At 36.1% G+C, this 25,628-nt stretch overlaps 1 long non-coding RNA gene across 1 annotated transcript; it reads right to left on the bottom strand.

Annotated features, from left to right (window-relative positions):
- Nucleotides 1–7,755: 7,755 nt before the first annotated feature.
- LOC120257184 lies at nucleotides 7,756–9,899 on the bottom strand. The gene is made up of 2 exons (XR_005535560.1): nucleotides 9,610–9,899; nucleotides 7,756–7,985 (listed from the first exon to the last, which is right to left on the bottom strand). It is a non-coding gene; the product is annotated as an uncharacterized LOC120257184 (long non-coding RNA).
- Between the last annotated feature and the right edge of the window lie 15,729 nt (nucleotides 9,900–25,628).

Raw genomic sequence — 25,628 nt, 5'->3', positions numbered from 1 at the left:
TCTACAAAGATAAATATACATGCTCTAATTAGAGTCAATGCACAAATATTTAAAATATATTATAAAAATCTCTAAGGCACTACTTACTTGTATGTATATTCAGTATTCTTCCTCTCCCATGAGTATTTTTTCTCCACATCATCCCATGACACACCACTTAAATTGTTGATCTTCTTTGTTATTAGCCATATTTCTCTTACATACCTAAGCTAATTGAAAACATGTGTGTCACTTACGGCTAAATTGAACCTTTCACCCACAACCCTAGCAACAATATTGATGGCAACACTTTTAAATCCCTTGTCAAATTTAAGCCCAAGATTTGCTTGCTCAACCAAAGATGCCAACATGAAAGATGTCATGATAGCGGTCCATCAGAACTTAGTTGATGTTTTCCTTCCAACAGAGTCATGGCTTATTGTGTTAGGTCTTAAGACTCCATCTATATCACATAATTAGCATTAAAGGAATTATTTCACAATTAAAAATATTCAATAATTTGCAAGGCATAACAAACTCATTTCAAAATGTAAGGAAATATGTAATAAGATCACAAACAAAACACCACATAAACAAGTTTCACCCCATGATTTGTTTTCTACAATTAAACAACAAAAATTACAAAACATATAGTGTTCCATAAGCCACACAAAATGTTTTGCTTAAAAGATAAAATAGGAAGTCAGGTTTATCTATTAATTCACATATCATTCATAATTGTTTCTTGTATTACACACCATTCCCTTGTTTCTTCACGAGCTTGGGCTTGCGTTCTCAATATTTAATATTTGGTACATACATGTCATTACCTCTTTGTAAAATGTAATTATGAAGTATGCAACACGCAATAACAATATCCACTTGTGTTTGAAATGGAAAAAATGGTCAAGATGTTAGAATTTTGAACCGATTTTCAAAGCATCAAATGCTCGTTCCACTGAAGTACGCAAAGAGGAATGCCTATAATTAAACAACTCCTTGCTATTTGATGGAGTTCATGCACTAAATTCCTTGAGATGGTATTGAACTCCACGAAATGGTGATATAAAATCCAGTTGGGTGGAGTATCAGGCGTCTACAAGGTAGTATTTGCCTTTGACAAAATAGACACAACCTATTACACAATTGTATTAAATTAACTATTTTAATTTTGAGATAATGATATGATACCTTCCGGCACTATCATGGCTATCTTCTTTTTCCAAAGCATTCCAAAGGACAAGTGTATCATGTGCTGAATTTTCCCAACCGACTAGTACATATGTAAATTTTAATTCAAAATTAATTGCAGTTTGCACATTTTGACTAGGGTAAGGCTTTCTTCCATAAAAACACACTACAATATCGTGCGGAACAGATGCGTGAATATGTGTACCATCAAGTTCTCCAATGCAATCCTATTAATTAATGAAAAATTATTAACACCTTTGCATCAATTAGTTAAAAAAATTAATTAGAGTTAAATATAGATTTTTTATCTTAAAATATGGCATAAACCTTGAATCTTGAGTGATGATTGGACTTGTGACTATATTAGGTGGTTGGATTAATTCACCCTGAAGTTCTCCACTAGCATACAAGACATGATTGAAATATCGACTAACCATTTCTTCCAATCTTAGAAAATTAACTTCAATGACCCTATTTCTCACATTATGACCAACAATGTGAAGAAACATAGCCACTTGCTCTTTCACACTTACATGTAAAGTATTGTATAACAATCCTTTCACTTTTAAAAGATCACACAATCCAAAAAATGATACTCTTTTCATTCTCAACATAGATATACTAGCCTTATTGGAGCTATTTATTATTCTTGAAATATAATTTGCTCATTGTGCATCTCTATTGTAATAAGGCTCCCATGGTAAACTAAGTTTTCTTCTTCTAAACCAAATTAAAGCAAAGATAGTGGTAAAATAAAAGTGGAAGCATTTGCGGATATTCATCTTCGGACTTTTGACTCCATCTATAAGTCATATTGCAATAGCCATTAAGTAAGATAATTAAAATAAATACCAAAAAAAATATATAAATATCACTATACTGATTGTGAGAAAATGTGTTATGGTTCTCGGTTGAGAAAATTCTAGGTTGAGAAAGACATGGTTATAGTGGATATATGGAGTAATTTCTATATATATATATATATACATGTGTTTTAAAAGATATTTATTTTCATCAATATATATGTATACAATATGCACTTCAATAAAGTGAACATCAATTGTCATGTGATAATGAAATAACATTTAATTATTAATTTAATTAAATGATCTAAAACTACTTGTAATCCTCCACCATTGCCACCACAAAGAAGTGAAATAAACATGATAAGATATTGATAAATGAACTACCCCACTATTGTAATCACATCTACTTAGTCATAAATATAACAAAATTAATTATGATCTCAAAAAGAGAAAGGAATGATCTTTGTTCTTGATGATCACATTAACCACTTGAAAACTTACCATGGGAGTTTGTTTGAACCGCAGGAGAAGGCAAGAACACGTCATAAGGTCAGTTGATCTCTCCCCTATTGACACATTAATTTCAAACAATTAAACTCTAGTATAGTCAAAATAGCAAATAATTTCAGACAACATGATAATTAATCAAGAAACCCTAGAAATCAAGAGCAAGAGGCAATACGATAAAGGCGGTACCTTTTCGACGCTTTTTAGGCCTGGAACTTCAATAGGATTCCTCACAAAAGGGTACGGGCCAAGGTTGATTTCCTTAACCACCTCAATCTACACAGGCCTCCGGATCCTCCTTCATGCTCGAGGGGCAAGACTTGGACGCGAGGTTACCGAAGCGAAGGGCGAGACTAAAGCGCGAGGCTACCGGAGCAGTGCTAGAACGGTGAGTCTATCGATGGGGCTAGTAAAGCAATGGGGTAAGTTGAAATGCTATGCTTTTTGTTGAAAAGAAAGTGATTTTAATAAAGTTATTTTGCAGCATTTCAACTTACAGCAAAAGTTTATGTAAGTTGAAATGCTGCAAAAGTACAATAACATGTAAAATATTTTACGTGTAAAATACGTTTCACAGGTAACCAAACAATGTTTTACATGTAACTCCACTTGTAGTACAGCTAGTTACATCTAGTTGTAGGTTACCAAACAGGCCCTAAAAGAAAAAATGTCTAGAAGCCGAAGCTACAAGACAAATAGCAAGTTATAGTTATTGTAATAAAATACATATCTCTTTTATACACAAAGAATACAAGAAAAATAGAATATAAAAACAAAGCACTTACTACAAGAAAGGAAGACCTAAGCCAAATCATGTCAAAAAATTTGAGCAACATAAACCGCCAAGAAAATATAAATGTTATATATGCGGAGTAGAAGGACATTATGCTAAAAAAATTTTAGAGTGATAAAGTTAAAAAAGAATGACTTAATATGTATCAGGAATTAGAACTAGCTAAACAAATTGACATAATAAGTATTGACAGTAATGATAGTAAAAATGATAGTGATATATGTAGTATTTTTGGAGGAAATCAAGTAAATAGTCTCATAAAAACAGGACAAATGATAGACTTTGAAAAGACCTATGGGAATCTTGAATGAATAGATAATTGAGTAATACTTATAATCTAGATAAAAATCCAAAATTTTTATTAGAACAAGATAATCAGGTTGAAGATTTCCGTAAATGTACTCACAATCTTTAACCAGTTAAAGCAAACTTTAAAACAAAATGTGACAACTGTTATAAGTATCATGTAATTAAGACTGAGTAAAATGTAGTATATGCAACTTATCCATATGTAGAAAATATGTTAAAAAATTATTTAATTTCACCTTTGAAATAAGAGAAAGGATAATATGAAATTAAGATAATTCCAAAAAATTACCTAATGAAGTAATAACTAAATTTCTTAAGAGAATTAAAGACTTGGAAAGTAAAGTAGAACGATTAAGTTTAGAAAATATTAAATAAAAAGATAAAGGAAAAGGAATTCAAATTATAGAAGAAGAATATAGATTACAAGAAATATGAATCCAAGATCAAAATAATTAAAGAATTTATCCCATAGAATATAGATATAATAAATTACTAAATATAGATTTCTTAATAGAATTTCATGATGGATTTAAACTCCCTGTAAGTGGTATAATTGATACTAGAGCTAGTAGAATTTATATTTCAGAAGAAATCGTTCCTAAAGAATATAAAAAAGAAGCCTTACATAAGTCTTCAGTAAAGATGCTTTTGGTAATCAGATAATTCTATTAAAAAAACTAGTAGATTGTATTATAGGAATAAATTCTCAAAAATACACTTTGCCTTTAACATGGTTAAAACACTTTAATCAAGACAAGAGTATCAAGTTTATCCTAGGTATGAACTTTATTAAACATCAATCAAGAGGTCTCATAGTTCAAGGAGATGTAGTTACTATTTTTCAAAAGCATGATCTAATTCAAGCCTCTCCTTTGGAAGAGAAATCATTACATGTACTGAGGAAAATGAAGAATATAACGAAATACAAATCGAATTAAATCAATTAAAACCTTTAAGGAAAAAAACCTAGAGTCTATCATAAAACATTTAAAGCAAGATGGCACCATAGGAGAAAATCTAGTTAAGAATATTAACATAACAAAGGAAGAATGCATACTCGAATTTTTAAACCCAAATCTTAGGATAAAATGTCCATAAATGAAGGCAACCCCATATGAACAACAAAATTTTGAAAAACATATTAAAGAATTAAAAACAATTAGATATCATATGGAAACTCAAAGTCCACTTACGACTTTCGCCTTTTATTGTTAATAAACATAGTGAAAATAATAGGAGTAAAAAAATGTAGAAATAGATTTAACATATATATATATATATATATATATATATATATAGGTTTATATTAATGAGGTTTTTCACCATAATAAGGCGTAAATGCGTCCCAGGTATATTAGGTCAGTTCACAACCACTTATTATCTGAGATGAACAAACCTTGTTTTTCTATTACGATAAGCATTGGATGGCATAGTTCACTGCAATTAAGAGGTGCTACAAATGATCCTATTGGTCTTGTAGTCGAGTCTCTCGTAAATGTGAATGGCAAACTATGGGTTTTTGGGTACGGGTGGCATGACTCCCACCATAATAAACACTCAGAGGAACATATTGGTCTTCTAACCACCACCTGATGGCATATAAGATGTATCTATTAAAATTGATACTCCAATGGTGGTTGGTAAAATATATACTGTTATTTCCAGAACTATTAGTATATTTAACGTTAAAAACCATATTATTGATTCATTATTAGTGTTGGCCTTGACTTTGGAGTTCATATGGAGTTGCCTTATTGACTTAGCAGGTTAATCTAATATCATGATTTAAAATTTGTAGAACACATTCTTTTTTCGTTCTATGTATATTTTTAACAAAATTGTCTCCTATTGTTCCATCTAATTTAAGGTTTGTTATAATTGGTTCTAATTTCTCTTTTAAAGGTTCTACCTGATTATATTCTATCTGGAACTCACAATCATTTTCTTTTTCATATGCTAATTCGTTTTCTTCCTCTATACAGGAAATTATTTCTCTTACAAAAAGGGTTGTGTATATTGCATCTATCTTTTCTAAGATTGTTACAAAGTCTCTTTGTACTATAAGTCCTCCTGATTGATTTATAATAAAGCTCATTCTTAAAAATAAATTGTGTTGCCTTTCTTTTGTTAAAAAGGGGTTCACCTTGTAGAGTTGGAGTGTATAAATTTGGTTGATAATGATGATTGTATAGTCTACTAGTTTATCTTTTAAGATAATTTGGTTCCCCAAAGCATCTCTAATCATTTATTTCCGAGTAGCTATTTCTCTATACTGTTGAGAAACTATTTCTCCAGAGATATAATTTCTATTAGCAACAGTGTCTATTATTCCTATTATAGGGAAGTTATATCTATCTAGAAATTCTAAAAGGCATTCTATGTTTAATAAATTATTATTTCTAAGTCCAATAGGATAACTATACAAGTCATGTTCTTTTGGAGCTCAACTTCTTCAAATCTCTGTCCTATCGTGGATTCCCTAACCTTTGTCTTTAAGTTTTTGGTTTTCTAGAGTCAGCTTTCCTATTTCATTTTCTAGATTCTTTATTCTTTTTAAGTAGTTGTGCTATTATTTTTTTTTCTATACTATTATAATTTGAACTATTTAAATTTTTTCTTCTTCTTCAAATATATAATTGAATAATTCCTTAGCACATCTTCTACAAATAGACAATTCACATAACTCTATGTCTTAAAACATGAAATCTATAACATTTATCATAATTTTTTTATAATTAAGTTTAAATGGTTGAACATTACGAGACACTTAAAAGAATTCTTCTACCAAGTTGTATTGTTCCAGCATAAATTTTGGTTTATTATCTAGGTTGTAAGTTAAATTCATTCTCCTTTCCATTCTTGGTTTCCATAAGCTTCTTCATAATCTATTAAGCTATTTAATTCGACGAAGTTATTAGGCCCCATTTGGATTCAAGGAACAGGAATGAGAATGTAGAGATGGGATGGAGATGGGGGATTGGAGATGTGAATAAAAGTAGTGTTTAGTTTGCGGGAATAAAGATAGGAATAGGGGAAGTGGTATAGAAAAGAAATTGGATCAAATGACTATTATACCCTCTAATTTTTTTAATCAAATAATATATCTTAATTATTTTTATATAAAAAAATAATTATTAAATGACTTCAATTTCTACCTCCATAGTGAGTATTATCCGTACAAAATATTTTTAATTAAAATTTTAAAATCAACTCACTGATCTGTTCATTTTCCAATTTAATTTTTAAATTTATATGATTTAATTAAAAAATACAATTTAATCATCTTTACTTCAAATAAACAAATATTCAATTGAGAAAACTTCACTTGAATTTTCAGAATGAGAGTTTTTCAGTGCATCAACACATACGGATTATAATCCTCTTAAAATAACTAAAATTATTTAAAAAAATTAAAGATAAAATTTGCTAGCTGAGTAATAAATATGATTTCATCCCTTTTTCACTAGATAAATATTTAAATAAAATTAGTTATGTTACAATGGTGTAAACTTGATGCCGGGGTTACTAACCCACTATCACTAAAAAAAATTTAGACTTATATATATATATTATGTTGGAGTTAGTAGTAACTTCGGCACAGGGGCCGATGTCGGGGTTACAAGGGGTAACCACAATGCAGGGGATTACAACCTCATAGTATCATAAACATTATCAGATCCACGTGTATGGGAGTACATCTCCAAAAATTCTACAAATGTCATTATCATGTTTACTATCATAACTATTTACAGTTGCTATGTCAATTTCACGTCTATACACACCATGATGTGACTTATAATAATTAATTAAATCACAACAAACACAACAAACACATCAAACATAGAGTACCATTTAGGGAAAAAACATTTTATTATCTATTGAGAAAATGATCAATGTAAGAGAGCTAAACTCTATCTTATGTTAGGGTGAGCAAGTTAAATACTTAACTGCAAACAAAAGCATCTTTGCAGCAAAGACAAATTTCAGCAAATTGAAACATCCCATAAAAAATATATTTCAAAAATTACCTTTTTGCCATCATAAAACTTAAGAAAACTTGGTGATATTATTACCTACAACGCATTCATGGTCCACATGATATAACGAAACTCTAACTTCAATAGCCTAGAAGTTTTCTTAAATTGTATCAAAATTACCCAAAGTTGTAGCTGAAAGAAATGAAGTTAATGAATTTCCAATGATAATAAAAATGGCCATCTACAACTGCAGTATTTACATTAGCATGTAAGATGCTTGAAGCAAATAGTTGATCTCTGCTCTTTTCGTGCTAACAAAAAAATAACTTTTAAATTGAATGTTACAGATAGCACATATAACCCACAATTGACCCTCAAGGGCTTCCAGTACCCACCATTGCGCTGGATCCAGGTAGTAACGACCTAAATAATATGATCAAGGGAAATGAACAAAAATAAATAAATAAAAGGCTCTGAAAGGTAGAATGAAAAATAGAAATTACATTTCATTCACAGTTCTACATCTCTACCCACACACAACTTTAATCTCAATTGCGGAACTTCTATAGCTAACTTCAAGCATATTTAGACTTGCCATTTCATTTTATTTCACCATCATCTGTAAACTATTTCCATTATGGCGAGAATGACAGAAATGAATCAAAAGATCTCTTATGGCATCATACATCACCAGGTGAAGGATAACACATTCAATAGAAATTGTGTAAGATGCAAGAGGAAGGAATAAATGAAATAAATAAATAAATAAATGAAGAGGAGATGAATATTTGACTTTAAAAAAAGTAAAAATTGGAATTCTGCATACTCATAAATAATAATAAATAAAAAAGCAATACTAATACGAAACAAACAATGGATGAATAATTAACCGATCACGCCAAAAGATCCGAAAAATAATGGGATTTCATATATTAACTAAGAGGCTAAGATCACCTTTGACATATTCTATGTGATTTGATATTTTTTCTAGCAGCGAGTGGGCAATCCAATAAACAACAGACTCACAAATATCCCAAGCCCACATCATATGAAGCTAACTTTTAGCTACATTAGCGCAAGACAAGCTGATCTTAAACATGGTCAGCGCATTTGAACTTAGCTAAAATTGATCCAATTTATTTATAATTGTTTACAGAGGTCATAGTTTAGTGAATATAATTTACAGACACACAATCATTGCAATTAAAAATGATTCAGAGGTAATAGAGATACAGGCTTGGTTGAAGCATAATTTTTCCTTGTATTCCTCGGAAGGAATTTATGAGAACTCAAGCTTCTCTCACAAACAAGGTCTTTTACAAACACCAAGAGACAGAGAATGAAGGATGGCCTTTATTTCAAACAAAATGATTATAATCAGAGTGAAAATGAATATCCACAAAGGTTAAGATTAAGATTCACATTGTTTTTGTTTATGCAGATAATATCTTATCTTCCAAACAATTGTCATGCATTCTACGGCACATAATTTGACATGTCCATGCATTGTCTCTTCTTATATCATTAAAATTTTTAATTTTTGTATATTTGTTGTGTTTAAAAGAAAAGGCATGGGATTTGCTTCAGAATATCAGTATGGTGAAAGTCAATTGGCTGATGCAAAGCTACATCAAACCATAAGTATTGACACATTTAAAGAAATACACTTGAATTGGATAACCCCAATTCTAACACTTTCATGCTCAATTAGAACTATAACCACTCCTTTTACTTCAAGGATGATACTTGACTTTAAAGCAGTTTGATTTGTACTAAAAAAACTCCTGCTAGTTTTCAGCAAGAGGAAAATTTGATTCCTTGCCCTAAAACAATGATTCCTTAATCCTAAAGCTCACAAATCTCTAATTATTAGTAATAAATGAATCACATGGATAACTCCAATTCTCGCTCTCATGCTCAATTAGCCACTAAAATCCCAAAATATTTATAATTCAAGAATGATTCAGAGAGATGAATACACAAACAAACAAATTGGAATATATGAATGTTTAAATGGTTGTCCAAATGAAATCCAACAGACAAATACCTAGCATGGCAAGGATGTGCGATTGGAGAGAAACTCATGTAGGAACAAGAAGAAGCTACTTCTCGCCGTAGCCGTACTTATTGCGGAGGTATTCACGGAGGAGATTGTCGCGGGCGATGGTGCGAGCACGCTGTGGCTCGACGTTGACGTAGGAGAGATGGGCACCAGCGGCGAAGAAGGCCGTGCCAGCGGCGAATAAGCAAACCGTCGCAAACGCTTGCCGAGGGCCTGACGGAGAGCACCACATCGGAGGGGTTTATTAAAACAATGGAAACTTTTCGGCCAAGAGCTCTCCTGTAGTTTTCGAATATAAATATAGATAATACACTACCAACAAAGTTCTGCACTAATGTGGGCAAGGGCCGGCCCAAACCGAAGGAACGACAGGAACAAATTAAACAGGCTGGCTCAGCTATTTTTATTTTTTTATTTTAACTAAAATTATAAAAATAAAATTTAAAAAATAACAGAATATAAAAATTTTAAAAAATTAAAAATTAATAATAAAAATAAATTAAAATAAACTCAAAATAATTCAAAATAACGATGAGTTTCGGCTTGCACTTACGAAATCAAATTAAAAAAATTAAAGAAAAATTTAAAAAAATCCAATAAAAATTAATAAATTAAGTGAAAATTTTTTTATAAATCCTTAAAAAAATCATTAAAAAGAAAAATAAAAATAACTCAAAAATAACTTATAAAAATTCAAAATAATTTATAAAAAAAAATGACAGACGAGCACTTAATTTTTTTACCTATCAAATTAAATTGCCTACCTATTCTATTGGGTGTGAGAAGAAGCAAAGCCAACCTAGTTCATTTACCTTAAACAAGAGCTATAACCCACTTACGTGTTCGTCGGTGTCAAGTTCTAAATATTGCTAAGTGTCGAGAATTGATGTTGTGTGCATGCTTCCAAGTATCTGCGCAAACTTTCATTTTAATGTTTGGCGGTGACAACTGGAACATATTGTGTCCAACATGTTTTTACTTGTCTTGGAAATCTACTCGCACACTACTGTACACATAGGGCAAGCAAAAGTATTCTTTGCAATTATTTAAAAAATGGAATATGAATTTTCCATTGCCTAGCCACCATTGAAGGATATTAAAGGTCATATCTACATTGGTATTTTCAGAGAACCTAAAAGTGGTGTTCAAGTACGAGTTAACTTTTATGTACTGCGAATCTCAAGTTCTTCTTTGCTTAACCTTACTGAAATAATTTTCCCACACTATTGCTGGATTGTCCTGCCACCTCAATTTGCATGGCCATAATGAGAGCAATAGTTTTCATACAATTGAAAAAGTTGTGACCTAACATCCCTATCAATTGCGGTAACATCTATAAAAATTTGGACTCTAGTATAAACCATTGAATCTAACTCACTCATTTGCCACACTTGGGAGTCCTTACCTCCATTAAACACTTAAAACTTACAATAAGCCTCTATATATGGAGATAAACATTCTAATTTTTTGCTTAGGATCTAACATAAATGCAACTAAAGCAATAGGAGGTATACATCTATAATAGCTCAACTACTTGGGCTTCATTTCTACAAGGCCCATAACTAATTGAGCATCTAATTTAAACTTTCACAATTGTTTAGCAACATCAATACTACAATACAAAAATAAATGTGCAGTGAAAAAATAAACTTGCGAAAATAAATTTGTACATGCATTATCCGTAACTCTAAAAGAATTGTTATGTTGATATTCAAATAAATTAAAACCATACAAAAAATCATTAACAAAAGCAGTCAACAATGTCTTATGAGCAAATGGCACATTAAGAAGCTAATATGTAGAGTTTCATTTGGTTTTAACATCTTTCAAGAATTTTGTAGCTTTCATATTATTTGCTCAACAATAAGAAGCTCATTGTTTCATGAGGGCCATGTTCCTTTTTGTATATGATACCAAATCCCTAATTTGTCCTACAAATTGTTTTAGGGAACATAACCCGGTCTTCATATATAAGTTCAATACATGACAAGCTCATCTAATATGAAAATATTTGCCTCCACATGGAGGCCTCAAATTTTGTTTTGTAGATCGAGGTCACATTAGCAAAGACATTATCAAGCGAAATTATAAAAATCTTCTAAGTGAAACTATATTCTTTGATGATCACAAGAATCATCCTATACATATTATTGGTTGTATAAGCCTTGTTGAATACCTGAAAAGCGATGAATGACTTTTGAATATTCCACGAGTCATCAATCCAACGCACTATAATACTCATAAAAGAATTTTCATGGAATACATCGGTCCATATATGAGCACATAAAGTAGTAGAAAAGCTATAAGAGTGAAAATACATAGAAAATTATTATTTGGATGCACTCTCCACAAGTGTATAAATCGTAACAAGTAGTAAAGTGGTACCCCGTGAGGGGTAGGATTGTCAAACCATAGGGACTAAACTTCTAATACTAATTGCTCCTCTAATGTCTAGCAGGTAAAGAATTGGCTGGTAAGAAGAAACACTAACAAGAAGAAAAAGATAAAGAGAATGGAATTATCAGGCAGACTAAGATCGAGTTTTCAACAATAAGAGAGCAATGCCCCGGGACAATCCCTATGTACTTTTGTGTATTGACTTGCTTCTAATGCCTACCAGGTACATCCTAAGATCCTTGCGGGTTCTCTAAAGCAATGTTGTATCTACGGCTATCAAATACGCCAAGTTTTGCAAGTGTAACTACGGGCTTCATACATTCCAAGTTTTGCAACTACACAAGAAAATCACAACTACGGTAATCCACACATGCCAAGTTTTGCACAAATAACTATGCAAATCAAGCACGCCAAGTTATGCAACATATGAATAAACACAAGAACGTATCAGAACTCTGTAAATATTAAAAACAAGTAGTCAAATTACACTAAACAACATAGTTCAACATCCCGGTGTACCATGGAATGGTTAGTCCCTCATGATTTCATACAACAGAGAAAAAAGAATATATGCACTAAGATGAGAAATCATGGGTTCCCCCTTTTACAAATTCTCCTTAGTTAAGCTTCAAAAGCTTCATGGATGAGCTAACTCCATTTCTCTCGTGCCTCCAATTCGACCTTAATCCCATTAGATGGTGTGGTGAAACTTGATCATCATCATCATCAATGCTACCCAAGTGGAGAATAAAACCTCTGAACAAAAGATGCCAATAAACCCTAGATCTGGGAGTTCTAAAGGAATTTTAGAGCTTGACATGGTCTAAATGCGGTCGTGCTTAGACCGTGCTTTTTTGTGGGACTTCTGAGCGAATCGGCTAAGTGTCATCTAGAGAAAATCACAGGGAGAGCATGACCGTGCTCTACCCATGCTCCGCTTGATCAGGCCCGTGCAAGGGGCAAGCTATACGTGATTCACCTGTGAATAAATAGTGCTTCAATTCAGCGAATATCACAGAGAGGGAGCATAATTGTGCTCCCTTTGGAAGCACCCCATGCTTTGTCAACTGCTCAGGCTTCTTCACACAACAATAATCACGATACGAATCTGCTTTGCCCGTGCTTGGCTTGGACCTTTAGAAAAATCTGCATTCTTTGGTTGTTTTGTCCAAAATTTCACTCCTAATTGCTTTGAACCCAAAACTCCTGTACCACGAACAAACATACCCAAAATAGCATCGTATGTATCCAAAAAGTGCTAAAAGACAAGCGAAAGTATGAATTGGGAGTATGTAAAACACGATACGAATTGCACTCATCAATTATCTAAAGATTGCTTTTTGGGTATTCCTTCTTGAAACCTTTTTGCATGATGGTCACAATTGTCACGCCACAAAACTTGACCATCAGACTTGACATGTAGATAAGCTGTCACACGTTTATAGGACGAGGATCCCATAAGCATGCAAGGCCTCAAAACCTGCTCTTGAGCAAAAATAAAAACAAAAATAAAATACATTCAATAAGATAACAATTTCAAATAATTGAAAAACCACAAAGTTCAACATACAAGATTTAAGGATTATACCAAGACAGAAATAACAACTCAACTATCTTGGGGAAAACGTGATACTCAAAAGCCTGCTAATCTACTGTCAGATGTTTCTCCTAATCTAAAAAGAATTAACAACAACTTTATGAGCTTGGTAGCCCAGTAAATAATCTACTAAAATATTGCGATCATGCACAGTTTAGAAACTTAAATTTAAATATAAAGAGATAATCATAATCACATACTTGGGTGCATTTGAAAATACAATATTTCAAAGAGCAGTCTTATCATAATACAAGCCTCATAACCAAAGTGATTCGCCAAAATACAGTTCCAAAATAAAACAAACATTTATATATATATATATATATGGAAAAATGTCAACTAATGATGTTTGTAGAGCATTGGTAGGAAAAAATCAAACAAGAGAAAGAATACATAAGAGAGAGGCAGACACAACATAGAGATGAACAATGCCATGAACAATGTCCTCCCAACTATTCTTGCATTGTAACGGGCTAAGTGCACTGTTGTTTGTTTATATTTTTTTGGGGTATAAAAATGGGATTCAATGGTCAAGATTGCATAGGTACTGTTTGGATGTTGATTCATTAGATGTGAATGCATCACTATGTAGATATTTTATATCACACACGACATTTTTAGAAAGCACTGTACAAATACTGTTCATCACACTAGACATTGTTTAGAAGATGTGTTATCTAAGGATCTTCATAGATGACTACCCCTATATATATAGCATTTCAATTTAACTATTTATAGGTTGAATTAGAATACATATACAATTCTTCCAAAATTCAAAATATATGTCTATATGTATATTCCATAAAATAACTGATGCTAGAGGTTGTTCAGGCAAAGCTAGAAATGGTAGACGCAAAGCCTTGTGACAAAGTATTTCAACATAAATATAAATTTAAAAATAGAAATGCTTTCTAATTATATGTCTCTCAAATTTACTATGGTTATTTGTTTTATCTTTGTGGCCTATGTTAGAAGCCTTTAATTGTTTCACCAATGAATTGATGCGAAAACTGCAATTTTAGTTCCTAAAAATTCATGTCAATATGGTCAAAAGTTTGACCAATATTGACAGAATTGAGAATAGTTGATTTGGAGACTATAAATATTTGCAAGTCAAACAAATCTCAAAGGCAAAGTGTTGAAATATCTATACAAATGTCGAGTGTCATAGAAATACATAATTCCTAGCATATTTAAATTCTATAGGTTTTCTAAATTTCTATACAATAGAAATAAAAAAGGCAGAAGTAAATAATTTGGCATGATCTCATTATTTAAAGAAATTAACCCAATTTTATTCAAAGTAAATAAATAAATTTATAGGTAATGAATGTAGGTAAATAAATGATCAAGAAATAATAGTTAGACAAGTAAGAGATAAATAACTAAATAATTGAATAGTTGAATAAATAAACCAAAAAAATAAAGAAATAACTATTTTATCAAATAATTAAGCAAAAGAATAGGCACATGATACATGATGGTATAAGCTATGCATAAATTACCAAAAATTTTATAACTAAATAAAATACAAAAATTTGTATATGGATTACTTACTTGCTACTTGTTAGAACTCCGAACCCAACTCGAACACCAATTTCGACACCAAACAAAAGGTCCTTTAAACATAAAATCAATTCTAATAGCTCAATAAAATACTCCTAAATCACAGTCTAAAATCTAACTAATTCTATGTCATATTGAGCTCTAGAGCAAAATATAATTCCAACATAGAATTGTTCCCTTAATACATAAAGCATTTAAAACAATTGGTCCAACACCAACACAGAAATCAAGCTTGAAATATCCTTCCAAAAATTCAAGCATTACACCATCACATTCCAATTCAAACACTCTTATCTAACAATTCCCCACTCTATAATTTAATCAATAAGAAGAACCATAGAATAGAGGTTCATGTCAAACAACAACTAGGGAAACAATTGTGATTAACATCAATAGTAGTCCGATCAATCCTCTATCTACAATCAAGAGGAAGCCCATTTCTAAACTCACAATACCTCCAACTTGGACCCCTAGAAAACAATATAGAAAAAAATATAATCAAAAATTATAGCAAAAGCATCCCTACTGAAAACCTAGTGTGCGACTCACCTATGCACATAGAAATGAGACAAAACATGGCAATTCAAATCGCTTGACACAAGCAACTAGATTGAAACTACACACATCAACTAAAATATGACATTCTTGGCAAGAAAACTGAATTTCAAAAGAGTTGGGCTACCTTGAGATTAGAGAAGGCTATGTTGGCAACTTACAAAAATCCCGCAATTAACTTAGCTAATAAAACTAAAAGTCGCATGACTTTATAGTGAAGATATTGTAATGCCCAAAACCATGAGCCCCCGGGATGTGACAACCCAGACATGACAACCTGATGAGGGATACCCCACCACTCAACTCTTGGGTCGCCACAAGGCTGACCAAACAAACCTGGAATCAACAATAATAAACACAAGTGCGGTGGTAGAGGAAAAGCTAAGACACGCAATGGAAGTAACAACAATAACAACAACAGGAAACAATAATTATAAATGAGAGTTTAAGATGTGTTTAGATATATACCATGTAATAGTGTTTTTGAGCGATAATGCACATATTGAGGATAATATACTATTCTAAGTGCGGGGAAGGGACATTATAGCCTTTTATGGTAGATATTTTTTCCTTGTGTTTATATGCATACTTCATGTTGATTTATCATGGCTTATGATGTTGGAAATAGAGTAGGAGTCTCATTCCTCTTAGGGAAATCTAAGCATTTAGTGTATATTGTTTTTACTCTTCTCATATGTTTACTCTATCAATTTCTGGTTTATCTTTGAGCATATGACCTTCTTATCTAGTATGTTGGAAATTTAGACATGGCCATTTTTGGGCAAGTACTAGTAGTAAAAAGAAGAACAAAAAAATGGAAACAGAAAGAGATACCACCACTGTAGTGTGAAGCTACTCTTGAAAAGTCAAATATGATGTATGCCCTACTGGGAGAAAGAGTTGCCTTTGGGACTATGTGAAAGCTATTGTTCTAGAGTGAAAAGATGGTAGACAGTGTTTAATTCTTTGAAGTGTAAAAGTCAGTCTAGGGTGCCCTACCATGAGAAAAGGGCTATGACGACACCCCTTGCGTATGTCCCGCAAGTGCACGGGTTTGTCGAGTAATAAAATTTCGGTGAGTGGGTATCGTATCCGCTGGGGAGTAGGGAATAAAAAAATACTTGAAATTGTTTCTTAACCAAGTGAAGATGAATAACGGGTTTGTTAACAAGATGTAATGTAAACAAGAATAAAAGAGACAAGAAAGAGAAGCACAAGTAAAGGGGAGGTAAGGCAATCGATATAAATGGGGTATTCAGGATATTTGTTTCCGCCTAGGGACGATCGGTTCAAGTGCAAAACCTCTATTATGCTTCCTAACTAATGCATTAATGAGTCAAGGAGATCCTTCAATACATTGTCCCAAATCTAAGGTCAACCATGCTTGACTCTATACATGTCCCGGAGGAGAAATCGAACAATCTCAACACCTTGCACTCATACAGAATGGCAATGAGTTCTAGGGATTCCAAGTGATAAATCCTCTTCCTAGATGTAGACCTAACCCTTTGGTCCAGGTGGAAGGTCCCTAGTCACAATTAAGCCCTAGGTGCTAAAATCACTTCAACGCTTCACTCCGTTGCACCAGCAACTAAGCCCCAGCGGAAGGTCATCCTTTAGCCCATTCACTCTACTATGACCGCAAAGAACTTGAGAAAATGGAGGTAGAATAAATCACACCTCTATGACCGCAAAGAACTTGAGGGGAAAAGGCATGCTCCGCTATCTCTCGACTCACCCTCTCAACCATCTCCAATCTATCTTTGTGGAGAGTCCTCTACTCATCCAAGGGTCCCTTTGTCCGGCCTAGGATACATCTCGCCTGATCGGTGCCGACGAAAGCTCTCCCACTAATCTTCTTCCAAACGGAGCGCGATGTCAGAGCCGTTGACAAGGTCCCCTTGCGTATATCCAGCAAGTGCACGGGTTTGTTGAAGTAATAATCCCGGGTGAGCGGGTATCGAATCCACACGGAGTAGGGAATAAAAATACTTAATTCGATTCTTAGCTATGTAAAAGATCAATGATAATGAGTGTGACAATGATTCAATTCTCAACAGTAAAAGCAACAAGTAAGAGAGCAAAAGTAAAGAAGGGGGTAAGGTAATCGATAAAGATGGGGTACCCGGATAATGCTCCACCTAGGATAATTGTTTCAAGTGGAAGAACCCTCTATTATGCTTCCTAATCAATGCAATGGTGAGTCGTGGAAATCCTTAATTACATAGTCCCAAATCTAAGGTCAACTATGCCTAACTCTATACATGTCCCGGAGGAGAAATCGAACAATCTCAACAACTCGCACTCGCATAGAGTTGCAATGAGCTCTAGGGATACCAAGTGATAAATCTCTTCCTAATTATAGACCTAACCCTTTGGTCAAGGTGGAAGTTCCCTAACCACAATTAAGCTCTAGATACTAAGATCACCTCAACGCTTCACTCCATTGCACGCGCAACTAAGCCCCAACGGAAGTTCATCCCTTAGACCATTCACTCTATTATGGCCGCAAAGAACTCAAGGAACGGAGGTAGAATCTATCACACCAGGGGGGAAAGGGGACACTCCTGTAACTCTCGACTCACCCTCTCAACCCTCTCTAACCTAGCTTTGTCTAACGCTCGTGGTGTGTCACTCACTCACAAGGTTACCAACAAGAACTCTCAACACTAGTGTCACTCTAGGGGAAATGTTCATACAATCAAGCATTGAAGGTTGGAACTCACAATAAACATCAATTTATTGAAAGCATAATAAAGAGGTTCAAAGACACAAATACATCCTAGGGTTCACAATACCCGAGTACACTCTAGGGGTTTAGCTCTCCATGGAGCTAAGTACAATTAAAGAAATAGAATGTAAAAGCAATGAATCCATAAAGAAACCCCCTCGATAGTCGTGTCAATGGTCTTGTGGAAAGTCCTCTACACGTCGTCCAAGGATTCCCTCGTCCGGTATAGGATACGCCTCGACGGAAGCATCCCTACCAACCTTCTTCCTAAGGAATCACGATGTCGGAGCTGTAGAACCTCTCCAAAACCTTGGCCAATACCCCTCGAAACCCTAGCCGAAGCCCTCTCTCAAGTTGGGGAAAAGATGGAGAAAAGAATCCCAAAATCGGGGCTAAATCGGCTTTAAATAGATCGAATCGGGCGACTACAGGCGTGGATGCTCCACGCGCCTGTCGTGGAATTTCCACACTGACCGTGGATAATTTCCACACTGCCCATGTGGATTCTCTGCTTTCTCGGTTTCTCGTACCGTGAGTAGCGGCGTCTGCTACAATATATGCTACAATGTTGCTCATGATTCAACCCCGAATAGCTTCCTAATTGCATACTTTCATTGGGGTAACGCAACGGGCACACGTTCACGGCGTGGATCACTTGCTTCTTCAATGGTGTACACGTTGGTGGAGCCCTTATTCTATGTGCATAAGTCGAAATGCTCGAATGTGACCGACTTTTGTGCCCCTCCAAATGGATGTGCCCACTCGAATCACGAGGAGGTTGGCACACACTCTAGCATCTCACACCGACCTATGTCTTGGCGTTTGAACCTTAGCAAGATTTCCTCCAAAATTGGTGCATTATGATCCACATTGACCTATTTCCTTCATATTCGTCCTCACAACCCTACCTGCATAAAAGTAATATAAAAACACACATATTAGTGTAAAAACCCGAGAAAAGTAATGCTCAACATAAGGAATGAGCGCTCAGCATTCAGTATCGCACTAGCACTTATCAAACTCCCCCACACTTTACCTTTTGCTTGTCCTCAAGCAAACATTAAAAACATTTCTGTGCATTAATGAAGAAAATATTGAAAGTGCTTGACCTTAGGTTCACCAAGGTATACAACGAAAGCATTCTACAATTAAGGAAAATTTTAACAATAAATACGAAAAAATCAATGCTCTAGCTAAAAACTTGAATAAAAAAGGACAACAAACCTAAATTTCGTGTATGTGTGTGAACTCACTCAAAATAACCCAAGATATACTCCTCAAAGTTCTAAGTGCAAGGGACTTATTTATCTACAAAAGTGACAACAATTTCAAAGATGGTAGTAGCTTCACACATACTCTAAGGTAGCCCTTTCCAAAGCGGCCGCTAAGGTAGCTTTCACACTTTCGAGGTGGTAGCTCTTTCTACCTGAGTGATAGCTTTCACTCATCCTATGAGATAGCTCTTTCTCTCATTAGGGCATAACTAGTATCCAACTTATGAGAGTAGCATCGTACTTCATAGGTGGTAGCTCTTTCCACCCAACAAACACAAATAAACAATAAAACTATTTTGTTCCTTCTTTTCATTTTCATAATTTTTTTTTTAGAATTTAGCACAAGAAAAATAAACCTAACTAGTCCCTTTAACATCGAACATGAGTTTCCAATAGAGTTCAAAGAGTGAGTAGTGCACTAAGTGTAACTCGGGCAAAAATTCCTAAAAATTCAAGCAAGAACTAGAGCATGAAAACATTCAATGTTAACAATTCTCCTAGACTTAAGAATACAATCATTGCAACTAAGGTGAACCTCCATTGGCTATGTGAGCATATATCAATCAAGAATAATAGAAAAGATGTGCGCATTATGAAACTCCCCCCCCCCCACACTTAAGTTGTACATTGTCCTCAATGTACACATGCGAGCTCACTCAAAATATATATATCATTCAAAAGAAAATGTGGGAGAAGCAATCAAAATAATACTCCCCTGACTCCTAGTGTTGCGTTTGATGAAGGTAATTCCATGGGAGTAGTGTTCCGACGGGTTGAGAGGCTCACACGGCCAAGTGCCTCAGCACCTTGGCCGTGCCCATGACTAAGTCTCAATTCCCAAGAAGACAAGACCATCTACACGCATACACGAGGGGGTTTAGTGAAGCTCAATAAAGACAAAATAACTCGAGTATATATAAAAGATGAAGCAATGAATACAACTCGATGATGCGAAAAATGAAAAATAAACTCGGAAGAAGAATCCTACGAGTGAACAAGTCTAAAAAAACAAGAAAAAAATAAAAATAAAAATGCAAGAAAGTAAAGGAGAAGTCAAGTGTCGATGCTGCTCTCAGGCTCCTGTGCTGCTGCTGCTGCTGGAGATGCACATGGTGGGTCCATCGAGTGCTAGGGGTCGAGGATGGAGGTCTTTGGAGGAGCGAGGGGTCCGGATCTCGATGAGATCTCGTAGAAAGTCGAACCCGGGCCATAAGATCGTGTACTTGAGCCGATCTGTATGGCCCGAGAGCTCCGCTACCTCAGTCCGAATCTCTCTCACATCGGTCTCCAACCTCTCAATACGATCATAAGCTCGAGTACCCGGTGCTACAGAAGGTGTGGGGAATCTGCTGGACGACCCCTTGATAGATCTCCTTCGCCTCCCCGGTGGTCTCTGCGGTAGGCTGTAGCAAGAATATAGACTCTGGCCCCAAACCTCCGCATACCAACCCTCATCATCCTGATCGTATCAAACGCAAGAGGGGTAGGCACAACTGTCCTCTCCGCACCACATAAGGTGTCGCCCAAACACATGCCCAAAATAAGTCTGGTGATATAGGGGTCAGCAAATAATAAACTCACTCTCGTCGAATGACCCTGGCACTGCAGAATATTCGCTAGTATGAACCCCAAGTGAAGTGGTATATTGCGGGCCATGGAGTATAAAAAGAGCAAATCCAGCTTGGTCAAAACAGCTGTGTTATCTGCTTGACCTATCACGGACCAGCTGATAACTGCATGCAAATATCTGTAGCTGAACCGGGATAAGCTAGAGGCCTTCGACAACCCCGGTTCATACTTAGGGGTGGCAAAACAGGTTAGCGGGTCATGTTCATGTCGGGTTGACCTGTGAATTTGACACGTTTAACCTTGACACGAACACGACACGATTATTAAACGGGTAATTTTTTAGAACATGAACACGACACGTCTAAAACCCGTGGCGACACGACACAACACGTTTAACACGTTTGAGTCTTAAATAGGTCAATATGACCTGTTTATCTGTTTAAAACATGACACAACACGACACGTTTAACACGCCACACGACACGACACGTGACACGAATTTTTAATCAAAATATTTTTTTAAAAATCCACACTGACATTAAACATAAAATACTTAAACATCATATTTGCGGTGAGAATAATTCAATTAATTTATCAAGTTTACTATCGGACACATTTACTTATTCATATTAAAGCGGGTTAACGTGGTCATATACGTGTCAACCCGTTTATGACACGAACCCGCTTAATTTAGGGCGTGTCATAAGCGGGTGACCCGTTATGACACTAACCCGATTAACCCGAAACCCAAACCCTCCTAAGACCGTATGGGTAGTGGGTGTAAACGTGTCGTGCCAAAAATTGCCACCCCTATTCATACTCCGTATGGCCACAAAAAATCCTATACGCATGATATGGAGTCACTGATATTGGAAAATCTGCCTGTAATTGTCCATACTCCACTATACCTGTGTAAGCGACGTCGTACAGGCCTGTCCGAATTGAGAACGCAATGACACTCATGGAGAACGGATGTCCGAATGCCCGAAATTGTATCACCTCCGTGATGTCAAATCTCCCGTGCATCAAACGAAACTCAAAAGATGCTAAAACCTCAAGCGTCAATGCGCGGTGGTCGGCTCACTAATTGCCAATAGCCTCCTCCAGCTTCCCACTGCTAGCATCTCATCAATTTCATTAGCCAGCTTGTCACCCTGCTGAATATCTTTCGATGCTTGCAAATCCACGAAAACAAGTCGACCAAACCCAGTCTTGAAAGTCTCTCAAATCGAGCTTGTTGCTCGGGGTTTGAGAAGTCCATGTGTAATGGCTCGGGTGGTGTGAGTCTGAGACGCTTCACTTCATTTTTTTCTTCACGTGAGGGTGCCATATCTCGTAGTACAAAAGAAGAAAAGCGATCAAAGAATCTCAAAAAGCAATATATTGCAGAATTCCACAGGAGCTTGTGGAAATTACCCACGCCCATGTAGATCTCGGGGCGTGAAACTCCCTGCAGAGTGCACAACAACTCTAAAAATTCAATTTAAAAACCACTTCTAAATGCTTCCTAAACATACACCATGCACGAAAATTCGCAATGAAAAGATATTTAATGCATGAAAAAAACAAGAGTTGGCGAAGAAAAGAGGATAAAAAGGTTACCGAAGAAATATTGTGAAAACTCTAAAAATCGGTATGATATGTGAAGCAAAATCCTCCAAAACAACGATGAGCTGCTGGACAGATAATTAGAAGTAGTTTTCAGGCGACTGGAAATGAAGAATGAGACGGATCACAAGCTTTTTAAGGAAGAAATCGCGTCTCTTGGAATTCTGTGCATCCACACGGACGTGGATAATTTCCACGCCCGTGCACCTCACTTCAAGAGCACCACGGGGCAGTACACACGTCCCCCATGCTCTCTCGAAAGCACTCCTTTGACTCGACCGCTCTCACGCAGGGCGTGTGGAAAATACCCGCACTCGCGTGCATCCGACCCACAGGGGAAGACACACGCCCATGTGGCTTCTCTGGACATCCAAGAAAAATACCAGTGTTATACACGCCCTGCGCGAAATTCCTCACGGGCGTGGACATTCACATGCCCAATTCACAGGGGCAGCTGCATGCCCCTGTGTTTTCTCGGGATGGAGAGAATTCCTCTGCAGAGTTTCACATGGGCGTGTGGAAATTACCCACGCCCGTGCATGGTTTACAAGGTTACTCACAAGGGCAAGTCCACGCCTGCTGTGCTCTCGGGAAAAATCTGCCCCAACTCCGCATGAATTCACTGCGCCCAGTGGGAAATTACCTACGGGCATGTGACGATCGCATGGTTGTTCACGAGGGGTAGCCGCGCGCCCCTGTGCCTTCTCTGTATGAGCTCGCAGTGCAACCCCCACGGGCGTGTGGAAATTCCACACGCCCGTGTGTTTTCACTGGATGACTTAGAAAGAATCTGCAGGCTCTCCAGAAATTCTCTGAACATGTTCACACACTCAGAGCCTGCCCTATTATGCAAATTTTACCATTGAAAAACACGAAATAGAACCTAAACGACCAAACTTTCACCAATTCATCATAAAACACACGATGAATTTTTAAAAACCCACAAAAAAATCGCAGCACAAGCATCTAAAAATTAAGACCCCAACACTAAACTAAAAGATAAGAAAACAGTAATTGCTTCGGTTGTCTCCCAAGAAACGCTTGTTTAATGTCACGTAGCTTGACGTATCTTGTCTTACCTCACCGGGGTTCATGAATGAAAGTCGCCCTCTTACCCATGACTTGAAAGCATGATGAGCAAAGTCTCTTGGGGGTAAAGGGTGTATTATCGGGATTCGGAATACCTATCAATGGTTCATCCAACTTTTTTGGTTCATGTACGTCTCCAACAGCCTTGGAGCGTTTCCGGTGGTGTCTTCTAGCCCTCTTCATTCTCCGGAGCACCTTCTTCACGATCCCCGTGGTAGATGATACTTCATCCGTCGACCCAAGCATCATTACATCTTCATGTCCCTCCTCTTGGTCGAACAAACCATCATACGGATCCGGATTGAACATTTCCTGCATGTATTCATCAACAAGCTCATCAGTAGTGTCTAGAAAGTATAAACTGTCATCAAAATCAAGAGAATGCCGCATGGCTTCAGCAAGGCGGTATGTGAACTTGTCATCTCCAACTCTCAGTGTGAGTTCTCCGCCGTCCATGTCAATCAATGCTTTGGAAGTCCGCAAGAACGGTCTCCCAAGTATCAAGGGTACATCCGCATCCTCATCAACATCTAGCACTACGAAGTCAACCGGAAAAATGTACTTGTCCATCTTGACAAGCACGTCTTCAATGATACCTCTAGGATGTCGCACCGTTTGGTCCGCTAATTATAAAGTCATCCGAGCAGGCCTAGGATCTCCCAAGCCTAGCTTTTGGAAGAAAGTGTATGGCATGACGTTGATACTTGCCCCTGAATCCGCCAGTGCCATTTCCTCACCTAAGTTGCCGATGTTACACGAAATGATGAAGCTTCCTGGGTCTTTCTTCTTGTTCGGCATGTTCTTTTGCAGCACCGCCGATCATGAAGCATCTAGCACCACTGAAGCACTCTCCTTCAACTTCCTCTTGTTAGTCAACAAGTCTTTCAGGAACTTCGCATACTTAGGCATTTGAGCTAATGCCTCTACAAAAGGAATGTTGATGTGGAGTTGCTTGAATAAACTCAAAATCTTCTTATACTATTCATCCCCTTGGTCATTCTTCAATCTAGAGAGATAAGGGATTCTTGGCTTGAAAGGTGGGGATGCCACTCTTTCTCTTTCTTTGCTCCCTCCTCAACCTCTACAACCTCGGGTGCGTGTTCTTTTGGCTTCTCACTCGGAAACCTCCCTTCAACCTCACGACCACTTCTCAAAGTGATCGCCTCACATGTTCTCTAGGGTTGGTTTCCGTATTGCTTGGTAAACTTCCATGTGGCCTTTCGGAGAGAGACTTTGCAATTTGCCCCACCTGATTTTCAAGGTTGTGCAAAGAGGTGGTGTGATTGCGAAGTGTAGCCTCGACTGATTCAAACCGTGTATTTGCAGATTGAACAAATCTAGCCAAGTGCTTCTCTAAATCCGTCATTCGGGTTTCCAAGCCCGAAATTCTGTTTTCCACTTGAGGGGCTTGTTGTTGTTGGAAACCCGATGGCCCCATGGCCTTTTGTGGTCCTTGATTACTCCATGAAAAGTTGGGATGATTCTTCTAACCTGAATTGTAAGTATTGCTATATGGGTTCCCTTTAGGTCTCATGCCATTACCTACAAAGTCAACGTTTTCCACTGAAGAAACATCACCAATAACGATCGGGCAATCAGAGGGAGCATGTTCTCCACC

This window comes from Dioscorea cayenensis, unplaced genomic scaffold (assembly GCF_009730915.1).
Source record: "Dioscorea cayenensis subsp. rotundata cultivar TDr96_F1 unplaced genomic scaffold, TDr96_F1_v2_PseudoChromosome.rev07_lg8_w22 25.fasta BLBR01001928.1, whole genome shotgun sequence".
Classification (NCBI taxonomy): domain Eukaryota; kingdom Viridiplantae; phylum Streptophyta; class Magnoliopsida; order Dioscoreales; family Dioscoreaceae; genus Dioscorea; species Dioscorea cayenensis.
The sequence above is the reverse complement of the archived record's forward strand: the minus strand, read 5'-3'. Positions and strand labels throughout refer to the sequence as shown.